Source organism: Ursus americanus, chromosome 12, assembly GCF_024610735.1.
Source record: "Ursus americanus isolate L20-20 chromosome 12, mUrsAme1.1.p, whole genome shotgun sequence".
Taxonomy (NCBI): Eukaryota; Metazoa; Chordata; class Mammalia; order Carnivora; family Ursidae; genus Ursus; species Ursus americanus.
In genome coordinates, this window is record NC_142138.1 from 23,535,643 (window position 1) to 23,549,412 (window position 13,770).

Sequence of the window (13,770 nt, forward strand, 5' to 3'; positions counted from 1 at the left end):
TCTTTCTTTCTTTCTTTCTTTCTTTCTTTCTTCTATAAGTATTTCTGGGCAGCTCTGCTGCATTGCACTGTGGTAACCATTCAAGTTAAAGATAAGCAAATTAGACCCTTCTTTGCTCTCATGTAGCTTACAGTCTTATAGGTATATTTTCATCTTTATTTTTTGTTTATAATTTCTTATACTATAGCATTATAATTCTAGCTAATGTCTCAGTAGTTAATATTTTATAAGAAAAAAGATCATTATTTTTTTTTCCCTAGAAGTTTGACTTTCAAAGGTCTTTGTCATTTATGTTATATCTGGAAGCAAAAAATTTCCCAATGGATGATGACTTCAATTTTATAATTTAAAACAGAACAACTGGGATTCATTTTATAGCAAGCATGGATGGAATATACCCCTTCCATGTATTGAGTGATATCTATTTAAAAGACTTGCTACCTGGGCTTATCCATGCTATAAAGAGCCATGAAAACTGGTCCAGCATTTTAAAAGACAAAATTTAGGATTCAAATTAAACCTCGGTGAAAACTACCACTGACTGGCTCAAAAAGTGAATCACTCTAATTCACCAAATGGGTAAATGACATGCTTCTCAAATTGTTGGCTAGCATGGATTGTGCCTAATAGAAGGCTATCAAGCAGGGTTGCTGGGTTTCTAATTTTATGTACTTCACTAAGGAGCAGAAATACCTTGCCATGAGCCTAACCAGACAGAGGATGACTCAAAAGAGAGAGAGAAAGAGAGAAAGAGAAAAGAGAAAGAGAGAAAGGAGGAACCTTGAGGAAGTTAATTAGTGACAACTTGTAAATCAGGGAAATAGCTAACATATATGAATTGATCTCACACGTAGGTGTAGGTAACTTTAAGTTCATTAAATCTACAACCTTCCTATGAAGGGGAAATTTTAAGTAAGCTCGACACCCAACATGGGGCTTGAACTCATAATCCTGAGATCAAGAGTTGCACGCTCTACCGACGGAGCCAGCCAGGTACCCCAGGGGAAATTTTAAATGCGGAAACTGAGGCTCACAGCATGTAAATGGTTTGTCTAAGCTACAAAGCAAGTTTGCTAACAAACCAGATCATACCCATTGATCAGCCTTAAAACCACAAGCCATCAGTTAGAAATCTGATCACTCTGAATGAAAGGACCAATACGTTTATCAAAAACAGAAACATCATAAGGAAAACCTTGAACCAACGCCTTGTTTATAGAGTGACTGTTTCCTAGGAATCCCCTAAGAAGCCCAAGTCATCAAAGGCAATTTTCAAAATTACTGCAGCAGTTCTGGTTAGCCAGGAGACTTACGCTAAGGTGAGCAAGAGGACTTTCCTGGATGGAGCTGGTATCAGTAACTAACCCAAGACCTGACAAAGAACTATTATTGTCTCAAATATATCCTTATGCTGATTTTGTTCAAATCCCAAATGTATTGCTCATCCTTCTCCCAAACTCTATTTTTTCTCTTTCCCTTTTTTAACAGGTGGGTGAGGTAAGGAGGAGGAGAATGGGAAGATTCTTCTGATACCTATAAAAAAAAAAAGAAAGAAACACACTATTTGAAAGATGACCTTGAGTGTCCTTTTAGTTTAAAAATCTTGTGCCTACAAAGTATCCTGTTTATTTCTCTTTCATCAACTATTATCCAGAAATATCATGTCCTCATAGTGCAAAACTCTTTTCTGCTTAGATATGTTTAAAGAATGATGCTAGGGGGGCACCTGGGTGGCACAGCGGTTAAGTGTCTGCCTTCAGCTCAGGGCATGATCCCGGCGTCTGGGATCGAGCCCCACGTCAGGCTCCTCCACTATTAGCCTGCTTCTTCCTCTCCCACTCCCCCTGCTTGTGTTCCCTCTCTCTCTGGCTATCTCTATCTCTGTCGAATAAATATAATAAAATCTTTAAAAAAAAAAAAAAGAATGATGCTAGGGATGTAACACCAGTTCTCTCAGGAAACTGCAAACTTTGTAAAATAAGGAGGAAGGGTAACTAAAAGGATGCCTAAGGTCCCAGGGTTTCCTATCACAGCTGAGCCCTCTCCCCCCACCCCTTAGAATTCTGAAGAAGCTGATCCTTTGTATGCTTATGAAGGCCTGGTCTATCAGGGACCTCCAGGCCCCATGGTTCAGTCTTTTGAAAGCCTCAGTAAAAATCTTATCTACAACTTCGCTTAGCTCAGGCATGCTGGGGCTAAAGTTGGAGCCCATTTCACACAAGCCAGAACTAGCTCAACAGAACAGAGAAAAGAAAGGAATGTGGGGACGTGTCTTCTCCACATTTAAGGCATTCCGTTCTCGGGCAAGTTACAACCTAAGTGAGAGCAGATAAAATCTGTAAGAACCCAGAGTAAAAAGAACAGGGCCTCAAAAAGACCTGATTTGCCTTGAGAAAGGGCTGGATTTGATAAAATATGGAACCCAATTTTTGGTTGTGATCACCTAAAGACAACCATGTTAAACAGAGACTTAAAAGTCAAGATTTGAGGCAAGAATATACAATGGGGAAATGACAGTCTCTTCAATAAATGGGAAAACCGAACAGCCACATGCAAAAGAATGAAATTAGATTACTATCTTACACCATGCACAAAAATGAACTCAAAATGGATTAAAGACTTGAATGTATGACCTAAAGCCATAAAACTCCTAGAAGAAAACATAGTTAGTAGGCTCCTTGACATTGGTCTTGGCGATGATTTTTTGGATCTGACTTCAAAGGCAAAGGCAACAAAAGCAAAAATAAACAAGCAAGGCTATGTCAAACTAAAAAGCTTCTGTGCGGCAAAGGAAACCATCAACAAAATGAAAAGAAAATCTACTGAATGGGAGAAAATATTTGCAAAACATATATCCCCAAAGAGGCTAATATGCAAAATACATAAAGAACTTCGTGTGCCTGGCTGGCTCAGCCCGTAGAGCATGCAACTCAATCTCAGGGTCATGAGTTTGAGTCACATGTTGGGTTTAAAGACAACTTTAAAAAGCTTAAAAAAAACCACACACGCACACAAAAACACAAAAAACCTCACACAACTCATTAAACAACAACAATGACAAAAACCAAACAATCTGATTTAAAAATGGGCTGAGAATCTGAATAGACATTTTTCCAAAGAAGTCATACAGATGGCTGACAGACACACGAAAAGATGTTCAACATTACTAATCACCACGGAAATGCAAATCAAAACCACAGTGAGATATCTCCTCACCCCTGTTAGAATGGCTAGTATCAAAAAGACAAGATATAACAAGTGTTGGCAAAGATGTGGAGTAAAAGGAACCCTTGTGCAAGGCTGGAATATAACTTAGTGCAGCCACTATGTAAACAGTGGAAAACCTATGGCAGTTCCTCAAAATATTAAAAATAGAATGACCATATGATCCAGCAATTCCACTTCTGTGTATTTATCCAAAGAAAACGAAAATGCTCATTCAAAAAAAATATATGCATCCCCATGGTCATTGCAGCATTATTTACAAGAGTCAAACTATGGAAACATCCTAAGTGTCCAATGATAGATGCATGGATAAAGAAGATGGTGCATATGTGTATACGGTGCATATATACAATGGAATACTACTGAGCCATAAAAAAGAGTCAGGTCTTGCCATTTGCAACAAAGATGGACCTTGAATATATTATGCTAAGTGAAATAACTCAAAGACAAATACCACATGATTTTACTTGTATCTAAATCTGAAAAACAAACGAACAAAACAAAACTAAGAGATACAGAGAACAGATTGGTAGTTAACAGAGGGGAGTGGGGTTTGGGGTTAGGCAAAATTGGTAAAGGAGGTCAAAAAGTACAAACTTCCAGTTATAAAATAAATAAGTCATGGGGATGTAATTAGTTCACAGCAGGGTGACTACCGTCAATAATACTATATTGCATATTTGATAGTTGCTAAAACCGTAAATCTTCAAAGTTCTCATTACAAGAAAAAACTACTTGGTAACTTTGTATAGGGACAGATGGTAACTAGACTTATTGTGGTGATCATTTCACAAGATATATAAATATCAAATCATTATGCTGTACACCTGAAACTAACATTATATGTTAATTATACCTCAATAAAAAAGTCCATATTCATTCCCGCTAAATCAGAGGATGCAGAAAAAAATAGTGCATTGTGACTCTGCTTAATTTCAACAAAAAGGCAGAGGAGGAATAATTTACAATATAACACTTGTACATCTGGAATCACAAGAATATGCATGGCAGTCATAATGGCATGGAGCCTTCAACATTTTAAGCCCTGTTTTGGCAATTTGAATTTTCTGCTTGCAATTACCTTCAGAGTAAAGAGGTGGCAGAGATAAAGAATGAGCAATTTTGTTGTCTCTTTTGTATGCAAAACAGACAAAAAAAATATAGGGCATGTCACTTCCCCCAGACTCACTACAACTTCAGAATTATGCCTGCCACAGACATTCCCTGAAAGCAGAAAAGTTAGTCACAGAATTTTAGACAAGGAAGCCTCAGACTGATTAAGTCTTAAAACTAAACACAAGGATGGTAACTTTGGTTGCGTTAGTGAGGACCATAGTTGTGGGGGTTTTTTGTTTTTTTTAAGTTTTAAATTTACAACATCTTCTCGAGCAGGAGGAAGCCCATCTACCACATTCAGCAAGCAAGGGAGGAATTTAGTTGTTTTAAATTCTGTGGTGTTCTCTGAAATCCCCATAGAACAGCGTTAACACTATATGTAATTCTAACACTATACGTAATTCTATTGCTAAGAATATTAAGTATACAAGGCGCCTGGGTGGCTCAGTCGGTTAAGCATCTGCCTACAGCTCAGGTCATGATCCCAGGATCCTGGGATCGAGTCCAGCATGGGTCTTCCTGCTCAGCAGGGAGTCTGCTTCTCCCTCTACCCCTCTCCCCTGCTTGTGTTCACTCCTGCGCTCTCTCTCACAAAAATAAATAAAATCTTAAAGAATATCAAGTATACAAAGGCAAGAGGGAGAGGACATTAAAGTTATTGTTTGCTTTTTTTTTTTTAGAGAGAGTTAGTGGGCAGAGGGTCAGAGAGAGAGGGAAAGAGTATCAAGCAGGCTCCATGCCCAGTGTGGAGCCTGATGTGGGGCTGGATCTCACAGCCCTGAGATCATGACCACAGCCAAAATCAAGAGTCAGACACTTAATCAACTGAGCCGCCCAGGCACCCCACAATTTTATTTTCAAGTGACAGAAAAGTCAATAGAGCTGGAGGAACCCCAAGCGAGGAGCTCTCTGCACATTACTGCTATGGCCTTCAGATGATCAGCATGCAGAAGCTCAAAAGCAGATACATGCTTCCAGTGCTGACTGACAGGAGAATCCGAGTCCAAGCTGTGGCTCTGCCTTGAACTGTGTAAACCGAGTCCCTGCCCTTTCCTGGAACTCTGATACCTCCTCAAAGGAGGTAAGATGGTCTCCAAGCCCCTTTTCACAGTTTAATAGCAAAAGCCCCACAGCTTCCATTCAGGCCAAATACCACCAACGTGTACAGATAAAGGGGACGCAATAAGCTGCACTCGTGGCCAGAAATAAGATCCCCAGTTTTAGCGCAGACTCAATTATCATACCGGCCTACAATGTAATGATACCACCACCGGCAGGGGGCGCTACTGAGGTGTGGAATGACTCGCCTCTCTCTGAGAGGCCCCACTTCCTTTGTCCTCATCTTACCTACTTTACTCCTACATCTCTCTTCTGCCAGTGAATTTTGGTGGCAAATCATTACAACTGTTGTAGACTTAGAAAATGGCATACCCAAGCTCTATTAAAATTGTGTATAAAGCAGGGGCACCTGGCTGGCTCGGTGGGTGGGACACGTGACTCTTGATCTTGGGGTCGTGAGTTCAAGCCCCATATTGGGTATAGAGATTACTTAATATATATTTTTTAACTGAGTATAAAGCAAAAGTAATGAACAGACCTCAACTAAAAACATGAGGAATTCTTCCGAAAATAAAATGTGCATGCTTTAGGACAATGATCGAGACTTGCATTCTTATTTACTAACAATTAATGACAATATTATCATCTACCATTTGGGGAAAGCTCATTTTGAGACATTTGGTGATAACATGGGAATTAATGTTAGAAAGCAGGATCATCTCTCTGTGCACTCTCAAACCCAAACCAGGTATATTTTGGGTCATGCCCATACCTCCTGAATCTGGAGGTGTTTGACAAAGTGGTGATGACTCAAGGAAGACAAAGAACAGAAAATGCGTGGATGGCTCAGTCTGTTAAGCATCTGCTTTCGGCTCAGGTCATGATCTTGGAGTCCTAAGATGGAGCCCCACATCCGGCTCCCTGCTCAGTGGGGAGTCTGCTTCTCCCTCTGTGCTCTCTCATTCTCACTCTTGCTGTCTCTCAAGTAAATAAATAAAAACTTAAAAAAAAGAATAGAAAATAAACAATGTCACAGTTAAGTTGCCCCAGATCTAGGAAGAGAGAGGAAGAGAGAAAAAAATGTAGGAGAGATGGATATGGGGTTAAGCAGATGGCTTCAGTGAAAAATCCTCTGGGAATCTCATCTTTGGTGGGCCCGGTTCAGTGACACACCCAACGGGTGCCAAGTCTTAGAGAGGGGGGCTCCTCACAGCCATCATCCATGATGTAGGAGGGCTCTGTCCCACATCGCAGTTGAGGGGGAAGCCAAGGAGCTTTTGTGACTTGAGATCATTGAGACCATAGGTGGTCTGCAGAGTTCGAGCCAGGTCTCCCTTCACTGTGTAATGCTGCCTGGAGATCAGGAGCTCTCTCTTCGGGAGGGGCTCAGCCAGGACTAAGGCAGCAGTTAACTGGCCCCCAACCAGGTCTCAGGAGCTTAGCCTTATTAATCTGGGCTTTGAAAAAAAACTGAGCCAATCATTTACAGATCCATTACCTTCTCTCTAATGAAAAATCATAACGCCTTGCCAAAACAAATGTAATAACTTGGCCTCTTCTTTCAATTACCTCCACTCTCTTGGAAGTGTCTATTTGTGAATAAAGCCTCTGAGTTAACCCAGGGAATTAACCAGCAGTTTAAGAAGGCCCTATAATTCCTAGGGGATAGTGAAGAAAGAACACCTCTTTACCAGGAAATATTAACAGAATGGAGTAGGAAGGAAAAAGAGAGAGCAGAAAATTGCCCTCGAAGGCCCAGAATTTAAAAAGGCACAGGAGACAGAAACACTAGTTCAATCCGAAGGAAGTGGATGGTATCAGAAATAGGTTTTGGAAAGTCAAGTACAAGCTGTGTCCCAAAGAGATGGCCTCGTATGTCTACAAAGGCCTTAGTTTTTCTTTCCTGTGTCCATATTCTTCCCCTATCTTCCTTCCCCACACTCACATTCTCCTCTCCTGTATTCAGTAGCTATATGCAGGATCCATTCTGTATGCTAAATCCAGAAGCAATCGAGGCATTCAGGAGTTTGGTTATTTTGACACATTTTCAATGACAACTCTCAGTTCCTCTTTGCTGTGTGTAAGAATTTCTTTTTGGAGGGAGCTGGGGCATTATTTTCTCAGGTTTGGCCCTCTCCAGCATCGCCTGCAAGCACCGGTCAACATTTACAATGGCTGCTGTATTCAAAATTGGGATCATTTGTTTAGGAAGTAACTAGGTCAATGATTAGTACCCATGCAGTGAGGGGAGTACGTGGTTTGGGAAAGAGGTTGAAACAGAAAAGGGAGAGACTGAGCTTCCATCTTCTATTGAATCTGTGTAGAATCAATTTTATCACACTCAACACCTTGTTTCCTGTAGAAATTGAAGGAACAATAGGAGAGTGGCTTTAGACTGAAGAGCATGACTTAGGATTCAGTCAAGGATGATGCGCTTGAGTGCCTGCCCTCTCATTTCCTATCTCTGTCCCCTCTGAGAAGTTCCTTAAACAAGCATCTGATTCATCTGAAATCTGGAGAAGGCACCTGCTTCTCTACGTTCTGATGATGGTTCAATGAATCAATACATGTAAAATACTTTCCATAGCCACCCAATAAATCCTCAAAAAGCAACAAATCATAATTAACCAAATCCCTTACTACTGGTCTGATGACAATCTGATTATTGCTTTTGCTCCCCTATAAAATTTAATTAGAGGTGGAATGTGGTGGAAGCAGGGGAGAAGAGGTAGCAGTAAAAGGCAAAAAGTTGAACCTAAGTATTTTTGTATTCTAAAACATGACTTGCTCGTTTCTGCTGTTTAGCAACCCTTTTAGGTTAGCCCTATTATGAAAACAGTAATTGCAACACCTTTCATCATCAAGTTTGAAATTATCAATGCCTCAAGCTCCCCTTCACTCCCATCCTCCTCCCCATCCGGGCATCTTCTCTCAGAAATATCCACACTGGGCACATCTGTCTATTTTATTAGGCCACCCTTACAACACCTCAGAGAAGACGCAAGACATAAATGAAACAGACATGATCATTTCACGTCTTGATGGTCCCTGTCTCCCATCATCTCTTAGAGTCTCTATCAAAATTGAGAGCAGTAAATCTTTGGATAGAGAAAGTCTATCAGCATTTTTTTTCCCAAAGAACAAAATATACCTATTCATGGTGTCAGCATGGAAGCCTCTCGTTTGAGATGCTCCCATGATTAGGCATGGGTGTGTATACAAACAGAAATTTCCTTTGGAAAACAGAGTTGTCAACTTTGAGTAAAATGCCCTTCTTTTCAATTGCTGTACCATCCCTGCCAATCCACACCCTCTAAAAGCCTCTCCAACCGGCTGATTCCTTCTCTCCTCTTCCTTTGGAATAGTCTTGATGTATATAACTGCATAAATGTGTTAAAACCACTAACCTGAGAAAAATTTTTAAAATCGAGTAATCTTCCTTAAAGTAGAACTCAAACGCTTTTATGGATAATGAACTTGGCTGTTCAGCCAACTGGATGATTCAGACAATTATAGGAACCAGTTTGAACCTGTAAGAAATTGGTCAGATGGGCATATGCAGACTTCTCAAAAGGTGTCCTCCCTTAGCCTTGGCCGAGTACTGCTGTTATGTAAAGCTGAACTCCATTTCATTTATCATCATATTGGATTTTTTTTTTCCATTTGATATGTTACCTAATGATTAAAATGAGAAAGCAGCGGCATTTACAGTGTTATTCATCCTCTCTTTCTGGATTTAAACCACATTTACTCAATCTTCAAAGTCAAGGCTTTGGGAGGTGGGGGCAGGATAAACTGATGGTTGAGGATTGTGGCTCTCATGTCAGATTGACTGGAGACCATTCAGAGCTTTGACCCTAGCTGGATAATCTTGACTCACATGTAAAATAGGTACAGCGCTACCAATCTGGCAAGGCTTTGCATGGATTAAATTAGGTAAGGTCTGGTACACCGTGCACATTTAACTAACATGCTAAACATTTGTTATTTTAGTAATACATTTATTTCAAGATGAAATAATAATATAATTATTTGACAGTATAATTAACAGGGCTTCTCATTTCACATGTTCTCAGGTTCTCAGCAAATAAGAATTATCTGATGCTAGGCACTTCATCATAGGAAATCTTTTGCTAGTGAACTTGGATTAAGAAGCGTTCTTTTCTACCTCTGGCTCTCCTAGGTTACTCAGGCTTCAAGTCCCCTCTTTGCTAACCCCTAGTCGGCACAGCAGCCCTATCCTGGGCACACAGCAGGCTCTAGTCAATATTTTGCATGTTAGGTAAGTGACACATACGAGCTCTAAGCTAAGGACTTTATACAATCTCAAATTCTAAATCTCCATAGAAACACCTTTATGAGAAAGATAAGGTAAGACTTTTTCCTCAGTCTCTATGAATTAAAAAAAAAAATTAAAGGCCAAATTATTGCAAAATGTCAACGAGCTAGGAAAGGCTTTGAGCCTAGATATGAGTTCAGGCAGGATATCTGAAAACCTTACAAAGCCATACACGACATGATTATCTCAAGGAAATGTTTCTCACTTTGAATAAGGAAAAGGCAAAGTTCCAACAGAAGGCTAGACAGGCTGTATGGAATGATTAGATGAAAGCATGATTAAAGATTATTACAACAAGCATGATTTTATTGCAATAACCAAGTAAACAATTAAGTTTGTAAGAAGTCAATAATTTCCACTAGAAAAAATTTCCCACCTTTTTACACGAAGAATTTTTGAGATTGCACAGTACTCCTACAAACCACATCAGATACTCCAGTAGTTTAACAAAGAGGAAAAAATGACATGGTTTAGTCAGGTATGTAATTTTGCAAAATAAAAAGGAGAATCAAATACAGAAAAAATGTGTGCTAACATCAACCAAAAGCCAATTGATTAGTTCTTTTTGAGATTCTCACCAGATACCCAAACACCGCAAGATTACAGGCATTGCATTATTAATATATGCTAAAATATAATATATACCACAACAAGCTTAAAGCCTAATGTACTGGGAAGCAAATCTTTACACTCTGTGTAAGTCTAATTCTATTTGATTTCTTAAAATCCTGCAACTTCCAAATGAACAATAGTAGCAGAAACAAAAATTCACATGAATGGACACAATCAAGACTATCAATAGTTCCCATTTAAATAATAATAGCACAATCATATGGACTGTACCACTGAAAAGCAATAAATAAGTCCATATAAAAATTGAGAAAACTGATTATATATGTTTATATTATAGGTACATAATATTCTCAGCATTAAAAAACAAAAAAGGTTACTCATGGTAAGCTTTTGAAAGAAAGCAATCCTCCCTGAAGATAAAATAATTGGCAATTTGTTGATACTTATTCGGAGTTTAAGTTTGGAATATTCTCATTTATGGTATGCTTAAAACAATGCAATCATTTTTTATTCATTCAGTTCTGATCTTCATACTCTTCTTAACAGTTTTAGAACAGGTGGGAACAGTGACCTGCTTTTTCAACCATTATATCCCCCAGACATGACTAATTTGAAGCTGAGCAAATTGCACATAATGGGCCAGGGATTCAAGTTCATGATTTTTAGTAGGCTGCACTCTTGTTTCAGGGCACATGGTCTCTCCCCCCCCTTTCTACCACCCCTGCAGCTGCCTCTCCGTGAACTAAATTCACCAAACATGAAATCAAAGGGAATTTTTTTTTTTTACATTTTCTGCAGGCTTATTTTTAAGGAGGATAAAGATTAGGCTACATCTTTAAAAATATTTTCTTTTCCTTTAGGGGTTCTTAAATGTTTAAATACATTCTAAATACCAAAGAAGCTAGAAACTTAAGAACCCTTCTCAACACATAAGAAAACAATCAGATGCATGATTTTATAATGGCTCAAAGTTTTTACAGAAGCATGGCATAGTTCAGTGAATTTATGAATACTCCAAATTCTATCACATAAGATACTGCTTTCTAGAGCCTTTTTACAAAATACCATCAAAGGTTTGCAGTATAGAGACACTGGCACAAGAAAAACTAATGACCAAAACAAGCAGAAAACAAAACAAAAATTCGGTTTGAAGAGGCCATTGGGGTAGAGAAGTATTGAAGCTGGCTAAATGAAAACCAAATTCTCCCTATTTGCTTTTTATCTACTGTTTACATTTTCCCCATCAATTCTAGAAGGCTGCAACCGAATACCAATCTAAACATCATCTAAAACTCTACCAGTGAGGAAAATGAACTTGTTGGTTAACTGATTCGCCTGGTCACTTTGGGGTGCATGGTTTGTCACGATTGTTTGCGGGTGGTGGTTGGTTGCTGTGTTTTGTATATATGTGTAAGGGGTATTTATAATCTTACAATCAGGAACTTTGCCATAGAGATCCTCCCCTTCCTAGGTTGCCATGTTTTCTTTCATGGGGACAACAGTGATCAAAAAGAAACATATATTATGGCCAATTCAAAGCGAAGATTTCACTTTCTCACTTGGCCTCTGCAGATGCATTGAAAAGACACTTCTCCCCTCCTCCCTCCCCAACCCCCCCAACCTGACTTCCTACATATCAGTGGAATTGAGCAGTGAAGGAATTCTCCTCTCACTGGAGAATGGAGGAGGGCGTTTCTGAACTTTTCTTCAACTTTCCAGCTTACAAACTGCTTCTTCAACCACTGATTCCACTTGCCCACTTGGATGAAATTTCAGTCTTTGCTCAGTTTCACCTGCTTTTCATTTTAGGGAAGTCTGGTGGGAAAACATCCCACTTACCTTTTGTTGATATTTTTTCCCCATATTTGGGTCTTGTACTGTACCCAAGTTCCTAGATTTGTTTAACAGAAAAAAAAAAAAACCACAAAAAACCAAAACTCTAAATGGTTGAGATAAAGGCTAGTCACTATATGGCCGGTGAACTGCATCTGGTCTTTGCCGTCTCCCAGCAAGTGGCCAGAGTGGGGACATAGCCTTGGTAATTGAGGAAGGAAGGGAGCTAAGCAGTAAACTTTCACAATTTCCCCCAAGAAGTGTTACACATAGATGTTTTTCTTTTCCAAGAAAAGCTGGAACTAAAGCAGTTTATCTATTGAGAGGAATCTAGTTACAGGACCTATCACTAACTTTTTAGACGGTTATCAAGTACGGTCACCAACCAAATTCTCTGGGAAAAACAAACCTTGGCACCATTTCCTGCAGACAAGTTCCTGTTTGAACATACAACTGTTCTAATCCTACAGCAACTCTAATGTCCAGCGGCTACTCACCAGTGCTCTTGCACCTTTCTCCACAGTACTAAGATGCTAGAAATTATCCTAGTTCAAGAAGTGCCCTAAGAAACCTTCAACAGTGGATAATGGGCTCTTCAAGGCTAGGAACTCAGCTTCTTAGGAAAAGAAAAAGAAACACACACCAACAAACACCAGGGAACTATGTGTAATGGTTCGCTGCTTGTGCAAAAACCTCAAAGAGGATGAAGGTCAGACAGGGATAATAGGCCAATTTAATTCTGAAAGCACAAGGTGCAAGAAATTTTAATTATGGTCTGCCACTGAAATCACACAAGATCCAATGGCATCTAACTGCAACTGCTCATCAAGGGAGACAAGAGGTGTAATTGTAACCGCTGCATAATCACTGTGAGGGCACAGGGAAGGCTGCCTTCAGCTCCCAGCAGAGAATGTATTAGGAGCCTAGAAAAATCCAATACAGGGAAACATGGAGATTGCACGTAGCCAAACAGGAGCTCCTAACAGGAAAGCCAAACCCCGTTGTGTGTGTGTGTATTTGAGGGGTGAGGGCTCCAGGAATAAAAGATTAAGCTGTTTGGCCCAAATTGAGAATATGAGCTTGGAAAACTCTGAACCGCTTTTTGCTTTGTGGATACATACACAGAGAGAAAGGCATGATCTCCTCCAGAAATTTCTGCCTCGGTGAAGCTTCACCCACTCTCCTTTGTTTAAAACAATTAGCTTGGATGTTACAGTGATTTACAGAACCAGACTCCCTTTAATTTGTTCCCATCAAACCCAAGTCTGGAGACAAAACGCCACACACACGGCTCGAGGTGCCCCAGCCCGTGCAGCTCTCACGTCCGCGCCGCGCGGACTCTCGCAAAGGGACAGGCAGAGAAAGCCCCTCCGTGGACTCTCCACTCCGCAAAGTTTCACAAATCCGCGAAGAAAGCCAAAACCACCCTTCCGCGCCCGTTGCAAAGTTGGCACTGAAGTTTGTGCCGGGATGTCCTAAATCTCGAGGGGTAAGGGGACGCGAGTGTGCGTCCAGGCTAGAGGATGGATGGAGATGGAGAGAAAGCAAGAGGGAGTTTTTACGAGTGGAAGATCGTGAGACCATCTTCTTCACCCGGAAGCCTATTTGGCTCCCAGAGGTCCCGG

General features: G+C 40.1%; 1 protein-coding gene across 3 annotated transcripts in view; it reads right to left on the reverse strand.

The window, feature by feature from the left end:
• The window catches only part of WLS (Wnt ligand secretion mediator), a 145,299-nt gene that overhangs the window by 130,246 nt on the left and 1,283 nt on the right, over positions 1-13,770 (reverse strand). The gene's annotated exons all lie outside the window — the stretch shown is intronic.